The sequence below is a fragment of the Sminthopsis crassicaudata genome, chromosome 5 (assembly GCF_048593235.1).
Source record: "Sminthopsis crassicaudata isolate SCR6 chromosome 5, ASM4859323v1, whole genome shotgun sequence".
NCBI classification, from domain to species: Eukaryota; Metazoa; Chordata; class Mammalia; order Dasyuromorphia; family Dasyuridae; genus Sminthopsis; species Sminthopsis crassicaudata.
This window is the reverse complement of record NC_133621.1, coordinates 280,896,387-280,906,655: the sequence shown is the minus strand read 5'-3', so window position 1 is coordinate 280,906,655 and position 10,269 is coordinate 280,896,387. Positions and strand designations below refer to the sequence as shown.

Here is a 10,269-nt window from a genome sequence, read left to right as displayed (position 1 = left end):
GGATAACCCCAATAGTGTCTGAGGCCACATTCGAACCAAGAACTTTCTAACTCCAGATATAAAATTCTATTCATATTTCCACCAAGCAGCTTATGCTGAATATATATTTGGTTACACAAAGTATGATATACCTGATTTATTCATTATTATTACTTACCAAAAAAAAAAATCCAATCCTTTTGTAAGGATTGATAAACAATATTATGAGTGAAAATATTTATCCCAATAGACAAATGTTATAAATAGCTACAAATTGTAGATGTTCCAGTACTTGTCCATATAAAGGGCAGGCACAGTTATCAGAAAATACATCATAATATTGGTTTAAAAAAGTGTTATGATGAAAACACTTTGCATTAATCAATGACAAATTACTGAATTTTTAAACACGTACCTTCCTTTTGCTTTCATCTAATTTCTTCTATAGTTGCTTCTGTCTTAAAATCTCTTCATAAATCATGGATTTTGAAGTCATGAATAGTTCTTTTTGGAAATCCACAAGGTTTTGTTGAAGTTTTCTTATTGCATCCTGATTAAAAATATGAATGTATAATTTCTACCGCTGATTTCAGTATTAGATTACATGAAATAAATATAACTTTATTGATATTATTTTAATTTTTGTTAATTGATTTGATATGTTGATTGATATTAATTGATATGAATATTTTTACATTATGTTAATTGCATGAACATATTCAGGGTTATCATAGATTTAGAACTAGTAAAATTCTTAAAGACTATTTAATGCAAGCACCTCATTTTGCAGTTGAGGAAAATGAGATCCAAAGAGATTAAATCAGTTAAATCATAAAAGTAGTCACTGAGAAAAGGATCAGACTTAGTTCTTAAGACTACAAAGTTCTTTTGATTGTACCACATACCTACTATTCAGCATGGAGAAAATGCTTGTTTCTCTTTCCTTCATCATGAAACATTGTTTTAAATCAGATTTTCCACAGGCCATCTTCTAGAGAATTATAACACCTCCAAAGCCACATAAGGAATAAAGCTTTTTTATGTGCAATTTTACATGGAAGGTAGCGGGTGGGGGAGGATAGAATAGATACATTTTTAGAACTGATAGAAACATTTGCGGTTTTTATCTTCTTATTTTTCAGAAAAAGTCTGTATAAAAATGACGCTTTTCTTTCCTCTCATAGCTTACCCCTGGAGAATGATCATTATGCACTTATGCTTGTGCAAGCCTTATAAAATTACTTGAAGGGATTGATACTGATTTGAAGAAAGCAAAAAAGGGGGTGGGGAGCAGACTGGAGGGGTTGCCAGCTACTATTCATATCTTCAACTGTCCTTGCCAGATTTTTAAAGCAGTTCCTTTTTATGCAAGCAGATGAATTATACTCCTGGTTGTAGTCAAAGGGCAGAAAGTGGAGGAAACTATAGAAAATGTGGTAGCTCTTCCATATATCTATATCTATATCTATATCTATATCTATATCTATATGTCTCTATATATACATATATATATGTATACATAGTATGTATGCATGTATGTATATATATATATATATATATATGTATATATATATATATATATATATGTATATATATATATATATATATATATATATATATATGTATATATATATATATATATATACTTATACAATATGGTGAAAGGTCATTGGTAAAAGGAAATAATTTCATTTCATTCTCTAACCCAGCAGAAAGACCAAAGACACCCATACATACATAAATGTACATATACAAACAAACTACAAACGTATGTGTATTAATATACATACTTTATTAAAAATCCTGTGCATTATCAATATAAAGAAAATTATTGCATATGTGACTAATAGTAAATGAGGCTAAAAATAAAAGAAATTAAAAAATTATATATCATTGTATAAGATTAATTATTTTGTAAAAGAAAAAATTCAACCAATATCTAGCAACCTTTTGAAAGGAAACAGGCTAAAAGAAACCAATGTAAAATTATGTAAAGAAAATTGGCAAAATTGAATTATTATCCAAAATGCCACAATATACCATTGTGAAATGAATAGACTCAAACATATGATTATGAATACTAAAAATAAAATCTAATTTTTTTTACTGAAATTGTTAACAGTCTTTCCACTCAGTGTATAAAAGCATCATAGATAACAAAAACTGGTAGTAGATTGTAAAAAGCTATGTATTTTCAATAAATGAAGGGTGGTAATCTCCAAAACTACAATTCTGGACATTATGCAAGAAGTATTAGTGAAAATATACTGACATAAATGAAAAAAAAGATGTAGTAGGGAAGCAAAAGCACATGTTGAAAGAGGGATTTTATTATCACATACCAAAAGTTATTCTTAATGCATAATCACAATATCTTTGAACAAAATTATTTTAAACAAAAATGGTTAATCTTTATAATTTCATTAAAATATGATCAACTGTTTAATATTTCTAAAATCAATTCACAGTAGTCTGAATTAAAACTAGTCAGAATGAGCAACATGTTTTAATGGTTATGAAAAGGGTATCTATCTAATGCCCTACAGTATGGATGACTACTTGGAATTGTTACATTACTACTAGCATATTTTTTAAGCATTAACTTGTTCCAGTATTTCTAACAATTTATTCCATTGCAACATTAAATGGAATACTGGGCAAATTATTAGAACTACAAATGTATCAGTATTTACTTACTCCATTTATATTCATTAATCAATACTATGCATTTAAAATTTCATGGGCTAGCTAGACAATATTTTTAATCAAAAAATCAAAATCAAAAATCTAAAAAATGGATATTGGGTTGATTTTGATCATGAATGGTTCCTCATTCTTTTTGCATGTCTGAGTTTTTACACAAAAAATGACTAATATTAGAAACCTGCTGAAAATACAAATAACTAATTTATCTTGATCAAAATAACATTGAACTTCATTTTAAAATGTTAAATGCTTGTGAAACCATATTATTTAAAGTCCCACCACTCTTTTTGTCTTCTCCTTTTCAAGTTTTTGTAGTTTATTTCTTAAATGGATATTTTCATCAACTAGTCTTCATTTTGTTCTTCTATCACATCTAGTTTTCCAGTGTCAGTATTGAGGGTCATAAAGCTATTCTTCTGGAGCATCAGGACACAATTTGATGCTCCTACTTTGAAGACCCCTTTGTTTTGGGCATCTTTAAATCGTTTTGGAAGGAACTTATTTTCCCTCTGCATGTGGGTTGATCCTTCTGTTATGGACTCTTCTCTGAGAAATGATCTGTTCAATTTTTCATTTTCTGTATGAATTTGGTCTTCATATTTCTTTATTTTTATCTTTCACCTGGTTTAATTTTCTCTGTGTAATTTCTAACATTAATGTCTTTTCTCTGAGGGAATGACATAGTTGGTATCTCTCATTTTCATCTTTAGATATATGAATTAACAGCTAGTCCTTTAAAGGAAGGAACTCATCTTGTAGTTGCTGAAGATTTAGTTTTGGTGTTGGATGTTCCTGATCACGTATAGCAGAACTTACACAGGAAGGATGATCCATTTTTGTCTGTAGTCTTTCTCTATTTGGTTTTTCACCTTCCAATCTAGAGTTCAATATTGCATATTGAAAAAAATTATAAGTAATTGTCTTATGTGTCTTGAAAGATTATTAAAAATGGATGAAACTTTAAAATAGTTGAAAGGAAATGTTACAGTGAAGTTTGTGAGGGAAATTTGAATTCTAATTTTCAGGATTCTTTTTTAAAATTTAATATTTTTCCTATTGTATTTTAAATAAGTTTTTATTTTCAAAATACATGCAAAGATAGTCTACTTACCCTTACTTACCCTTGCAAAACCTTGTTTCTGAAAATTTTTCTCCCTTCATTCTCCCCACCCTTTCCCCTAGACAGCAAGTTAACCAATATATATTAAACATGTGCAGTTATTCTGTACATATTTCCATTTATATCATGCTCCATAAGAAAAATCAGATCAAAAAGGGAAAAAAATGGGAAGGAAAAAAATCAAGCAAACAACAACAGAAAAGGTAATACTATGTTGACAACTACATTCAGTCCCCACAGTTCTCCTTTTTGCTACAGATGGCTCTCTCCATCACAAGTCTACTAGAATTGATCTGAATCACTTCATATTGTTGAAAAGATCCAAATATATTAAGATCCTTTTGAATCTTTTAAGATATCCATCAGTATTTTAAGTCTTATACTAGTCAAAGGGTCTGCTTACAGTCTGTTTTTACCACTATTTTAATGTTTGAAGATGCAGACTGCATGTTAAATGAAGGCATCTAAACCCCCGAGTCAAGAATTCTGCCTATGCTATTCTTACTGAAGAAAAGAATTTTCTGGAATGGGAAACAGAATTGGAAATGATTTTCAGGAAAAATTAAGGAGATCAACTTGGATTAGAGACATGTTATGTTGTTCCTATTTTTCTTATAATTTTCAGTATTTCCCAACCCTTCATGATTGAGGTATTGAAGACAATGTCTTCATAAAGTTTAACGATAAATGAGAAAATAATTATAATGAACAAACAAGGAATATAACTTGTTGGATTAGAATCATATAGAATGATTGTCTTACTGAAAATATAAAGGACAGGGTCTATTGTGAGGGAGAAATCAATCTCAAATACTCCCATAGGAAAGTCAAAAGAGATTCTGCATGCTGACTTATGCTATTATTGTATATAATAGAACTCCCAGTAAGTCAACCATTATTAGAAAACTAGCATTCATTTAATGTTTCCTATGTACCAAGTACTGTGAGAAGCACTGGGGATATAAACAGAGTCAAAAATACCAATCCCTGCCCTCCAGGTGCTTATGTTCTATATGAGTAAAACAACAATTAAATAAAGGATATGAAAGCAAGTTACATATCAAATATCTTGGAGATAATATCAGAAAAGAAGGCACTTAATTACTAAAGGGACTGAAAATTGACAGTCAAATTTCAGAAAAACCAGGATAGAGTTACATGAAGTGATACATACTTAAGTGAGCAGAATGAGCACATTGTACTTCAATATTGGCTGATGATCCTCTATCAATAACTTAGCTCTTTTCAGCAACACAATGATCTAAAATAATATCAAAAGACCCAGGAGAAGAAATGTTATCTACATCCAGAGAAACAACTGATGGGAGCCTGAATGCAGGTCAAAGTATACTATTTTCATGTTTTTTTGTTTATTGTTTTTTTTTTTTTGTTTTGTTTTTGTTTTGTTTTGTTTTGTTTTGTTTTGTTTTTTGGTTTTGGTTTTGTTTTTTTTCCCATTTAGGTTGTTTCTTTTATGATGCCATGATTAATATAGAAATATGATTTACATGATAACATCTATATAATCTATATTAAATTGTTTATAGTTTTAGGAAGGAGGAAAGAGAAGAAGGAAGAGAGAAAATTTAGAAATCAAAATGTTTTAAAAATCAATGTTAAAACAAGTCTTTACATACCATCGGGGAAAAAAGAAAAAAGAACGAAAAAAGAAAGAAAAAACAAAAGCAGGTAGGCCAGTTTAGTTGGATCTCTGAGTTAGGGAGAGCAGTAAAGTGTGAGAAAACTTAAAAAATAGGAAGGGATCAAGGTATAAAAGCTTTTAAGTGCCAAAAAAAAGAAGTTTATATTTACTCCTGGAGGTGATAAGCAACCAATACTACTAAAGGAGGAGGAGAAAAGACATGGCAAGATTTATGCTTGAAGAAAATCACTTTGGTAGCTTTGAAGAATCGATTAGTGTGTGGAAGGCTTCATTCAGAGAAAGAAAGAGGAAGTATATAATAAAATAAGCAAGAAGCAATGAATGCCTGCATTATACTGATGATTGTAATTCAATAGAAACGGACCATTATGAGAGATGCTAGAAAGGCAGAAAATTTGTCATTATAAAAAGAAGGAGTTAAGGATGTTCTTAAGGTTGCAATCCTGGGTGAATCAGAAGAAGGTGCTCTCACTGATAATAGATATATTTAGAAGAGGGAGGGCTTAGGAAGAAAGATATTTCTATTAAGGGCAACATCCCATTTGAGATTTCCAAAAAGAAAAAAAAATTGCGAAGTATAGAAGGAGCTCAAGAGAGAAACTAGGGCTGAGTGTATATAATTGTGGAAATCATCCCTCCATAAGGGTGCTAAGGGAACTCATGAGGAGCCGATGAGACCATCAAGAGAAACACTACCATTTCCGAGGTTGTAAGCTCCATTACAGCTCAGGCCATGTTATATTCTTCTCTTATCTGCTCTAAAGTTTCACAAATTGTTTTGTATATAACAGGGGACTAGGACATTTACTGAGGAATTTGAATAAGCAGATATTTATGGCATATCAGAAATAGAAACTACCTTTCTAACCTTATTATACATTACTGCCCTCTTTGCAGTCTACAACCCAGTCAGTGTCCTTCTTGTGGTTCTATACAGGACAACACAGAACTCCATTTCCCAAAGCCACACCCTTGTGCAGGGTGTCTTCTCAGCCTGGAGTACACTGCTGCTTTCCTAACCTCCCTCTCCATTAGAATTTCTTTTAAAACTCTTGTTTAGTTACCTTCTTTACTTGAAGTTGCTGCTATTACTTTCCCCTGAAAATCATGCCCTCCTTCCTGCTCCAAATTTTGTGACTTTGTGTTTACATTTATATTTATATGCCATATTCTTGGATTGAATGTGAACTTCCTGATGGCACTTCAGTTTTGCTTTTCACCCTCAGTGCCCACAACAGAGCTTGGTACACACAAGGCACCTGATAAATATATGTTGATTAAAGAAATCTGTGCTTCAGAAAATAAGATGATGAAATAAAAATGGGCACCTACCGGAAATTGTTCCAAACAGGAAGATGGACCACATGCCACTGAATAAAAAAGATTAATTATAGGGTTCATTATACTATTATGTTAAAGATTTTTCATTTTTCATTTCCTAACCTCAATTTTTCTTGATTTTACATTAAATTTTGTAATACAATGCTTCATTGTAAGAGAAATGCTTTCAAGTCTTTACTTAAACTTATGAGTACCATACCTGCCTGCATAGAGTTCTCTATCACATTCTACTTTGTAATGCCTTAATTGGGATTTAGTTTTACTTCTTTCTGAGAATTTTTCCTGGATTGCACTAATGATCTTTTCTATACGCTTAACTTTTTTTTGTTGTGTCCATTGCGATTTTTAAAGTGTTACTGACGATTCGTACATAAAAACTTCTTCCTGATATTCACCAAGGTAAACTGAATCTGCATAAAGAAAAATACAAGTAAATAAACATAGTAGGATTTTAAATTCTGCAGGACAACAGCAATATATTTAGAATTCAGATCCTTTGCTACTGATAAAATAGTCTCCACATATGAATCTTAAGATTATACCAAAATATTATTTTGTCAGTAGATTTAAAGTGAATTTAAAATAACTTATTATGCATTATTGTTGATTGCTAAAGAGAATCTCGAAGTTGCACATTTATTAAGAACATTTTGGAGATTATTAATATTTTGGTCACTTAGAGAAAGATTCTACAATTTTACTTATCATGTCAATTGCTTCTATGCTTTTCTATTATCAACCAAGGAAAATTCATAGATCTTATGCTGGCATTCAAAATGTATAATGCACATATAATATAGCACATATAGAATTGAAATACAACTTCCCCAAACTTATTCTACAAACTTTTATTGATTGAGAAAATGAATCTCCAAAATTAAGTGATTTGTCTATACGCACAAAGCTACTCCTTGTACACTTTTAATAATTTACCTTTTCATATTTATTTCTTTTTGTTATATATTGTCCAGTAAAATTGGACTTTTCACTGTCATTTTTCTGCCTCTTTGCTCACAATTTCCATGTAAGAAATCTTTACTCCAATCCCCTAGACTCCTATGACTTACGGAATTCCTACATATCTTTTAAAATTTTACAAAACAAATGATACTTCCAATTTTTAATTTTTTTATACTTGATAGCTGATGTTCTTTCCCACTTTATACCTCACATAGCAATATGACTATACTCTTTATTTACTTGTTATTTTATCATTTAACTGTTAATTATTTGGGTATTTTAAAATTAGGTTTATCTGTATAAGCTCTATCCCCCTCATAGACTATACATTCACTAAGGACAAAGACTTTGTCTTATCTAAAATTTGCGTATTTGGCACACAGTATGCTTTTTGCACTGGAACACATAGTGAGCCCTCTTTGACTACTTCTATAGCTGAAAAATCATCACCCGGAAGTTGAAATAATAATCATTTTTAGCTTGGCAAAGTCTGCCAGAGATTAGATGCCAATACTAGAGCCTCCAAGAACACAAAGTCATCTCTATTCTACTATGGGTCAATGCAATAGAACCTGTGTTTTCTTCTTGGATATAAACTTTGGTTTTGTTGGTTATTTGGTTACTGTTGGTTACTGTTAAACACTGCTATCCACTGGAAAATTTAAAATGATTCTTACCCTTAATATGATTTGAGGGAGAAAAATTACAATCCACTGTATCTGTCTCAAGTGACTGAGTGAGGTCATCAAGTGTTTTTGCAGCCATCTCTCCTTTATCCTATAAAATACATAAAGGCAAAGTAATAAGTCGATGTAAAATTATTGTAAAATAAACAGAAATGATAACAATGACTAATATTTAGGTAGCAAGTTAAGCTTTTCACAGCAGTTATTTATTATGCATTATCTCACAGCATCCAAACAAAAATTTCATGACAAAATCACTACTCATAATTATTTTACAAAGGAGTAAACAGGCTATAAGAGATGTTAGGTTACTTGTCCAAAATCATACAATCAGCCAAGAGCCCAAGAACAGCTTCAAATTCAGGTCTTCTTGACTATTCACTAGGCCCCATACCTACCCAGAACCTGATTTAGCAACCTTATATAAATTAACGTAAATAGTTACAACATCTCTTATACTTAGCCAATAGTCTTTATCTTACTTATGAAGGAAATGAAGGAAACTCCAGCAATATAATTAATCTTCTGGCATTAACAAAGGACACATTTCATATGAAGACTATTTCTAATGCTATCTTTTTTCAGAATAAATATTCCTGTTTCATAATGCAGAAAAAGATTCTTTTCTGTTGACTGAAAATTGCATTATTTTCTAAATTAATTTATATTTTAGCAGGATTTATAATACCTTATTATTTTTTATTTAATGTATTCTTTACAAGCCTAAAAGACAAATAATTTATTTCCACATAAATATAAACGGGAAATGTATTGTTGTTGTAAATATTTGATTTTAATATAGATTACTTCAAAATCATGTTTTCATGTTTCTAGTCAATCACATAAACCACAGACTATGACATTATTTTATCTCAGAGCCATAATTTATAATAAATACTGATCTTTTCCTCTTTTAAAAGTATTTTTCAATGTGATTTGGAAATTTTGTTTTTAAAAATGTTTGTTTTTAAGTTTCCCAAATCTTTTTTTTAACCTTCTACAATTGGGCATTAAGAAATCCATTATAATTATGTATAGTAAAATAACAAATTTCTGCCTTCCCTATGTCCAAAAAAAAAAAAGTCCAGAAAGATGATCTCTTTTAGTGAAAACTATTGTAATAAAAGCAATAAAGCAGAACACTCTGCTGCATGCACAAGGAACTTAATATAGTTATTGGATGAATAACGACAGTTCATGTTCCCATAGCACAAGAACTTTGCTTACAACAATCCTGCTGATAACCCAGGTATTATCATCCCTATTTTACAAATGTGTGTGTGATATGTCCTAGATTCTACTGCTAACATTGGCCTTGTGGTGCAGTGGCAAGTGAAGTGAATCTGGAGTTCAAACCCCAGCTCTTCTTCTTTTTCACTGGTATCACTGAAAATAAACCACTTAGGAGCCCGGACTACATGATCCCGGCACTGCCTTCCAGTTCTCAACCCACTCTAGAACAGTGGGAGACAGGAGACTTGAGTCTTAAATCTTCTCACTCCGAGACTGGGATTATTACTAATGCTTGGGTATGTATGGTGAAAACTACTTTTTACAGACAAATGTCAATCCTGCTGTGTTCTGTTACCCCAAAGAGTAAATTGGAGTGTATATCACTGGGGCAGGTTCCCCATATCTGAGAAAAGGAGAATTTCAACCATCAAACAGTGGGAAGTAATGTGGCATGTATAAAAAAGGGGAGTTTGGGCCCACTAGCTTTCCTGGAATGCATAAGTCTCACGCACCAGAATACTCAGAAAGAACACAAACAGAAAAAAAAAAAAAAAAAATCAGGAAAACAGTTTTCTAGAAAG

General features: G+C 31.1%; 1 protein-coding gene across 12 annotated transcripts in view; it reads right to left on the bottom strand.

Moving 5' to 3' along the window:
* Positions 1 to 1,752: 1,752 nt before the first annotated feature.
* LOC141544742 (uncharacterized) overlaps positions 1,753 to 10,269 on the bottom strand; it is a 146,522-nt gene continuing 138,005 nt past the window's right edge. For 3 of the 12 annotated variants that reach the window (XM_074271249.1, XM_074271238.1, XM_074271244.1), the window contains 2 exons: positions 8,447 to 8,546; positions 1,753 to 7,219 (listed from right to left, as the gene is read on the bottom strand). The gene's annotated coding sequence lies outside the window, so the exon portion shown is untranslated. The remainder of the gene's footprint in view (positions 7,220 to 8,446; positions 8,547 to 10,269) is intronic. The other 9 variants (XM_074271243.1, XM_074271245.1, XM_074271246.1 and 6 more) reach the window with 9 other exon arrangements.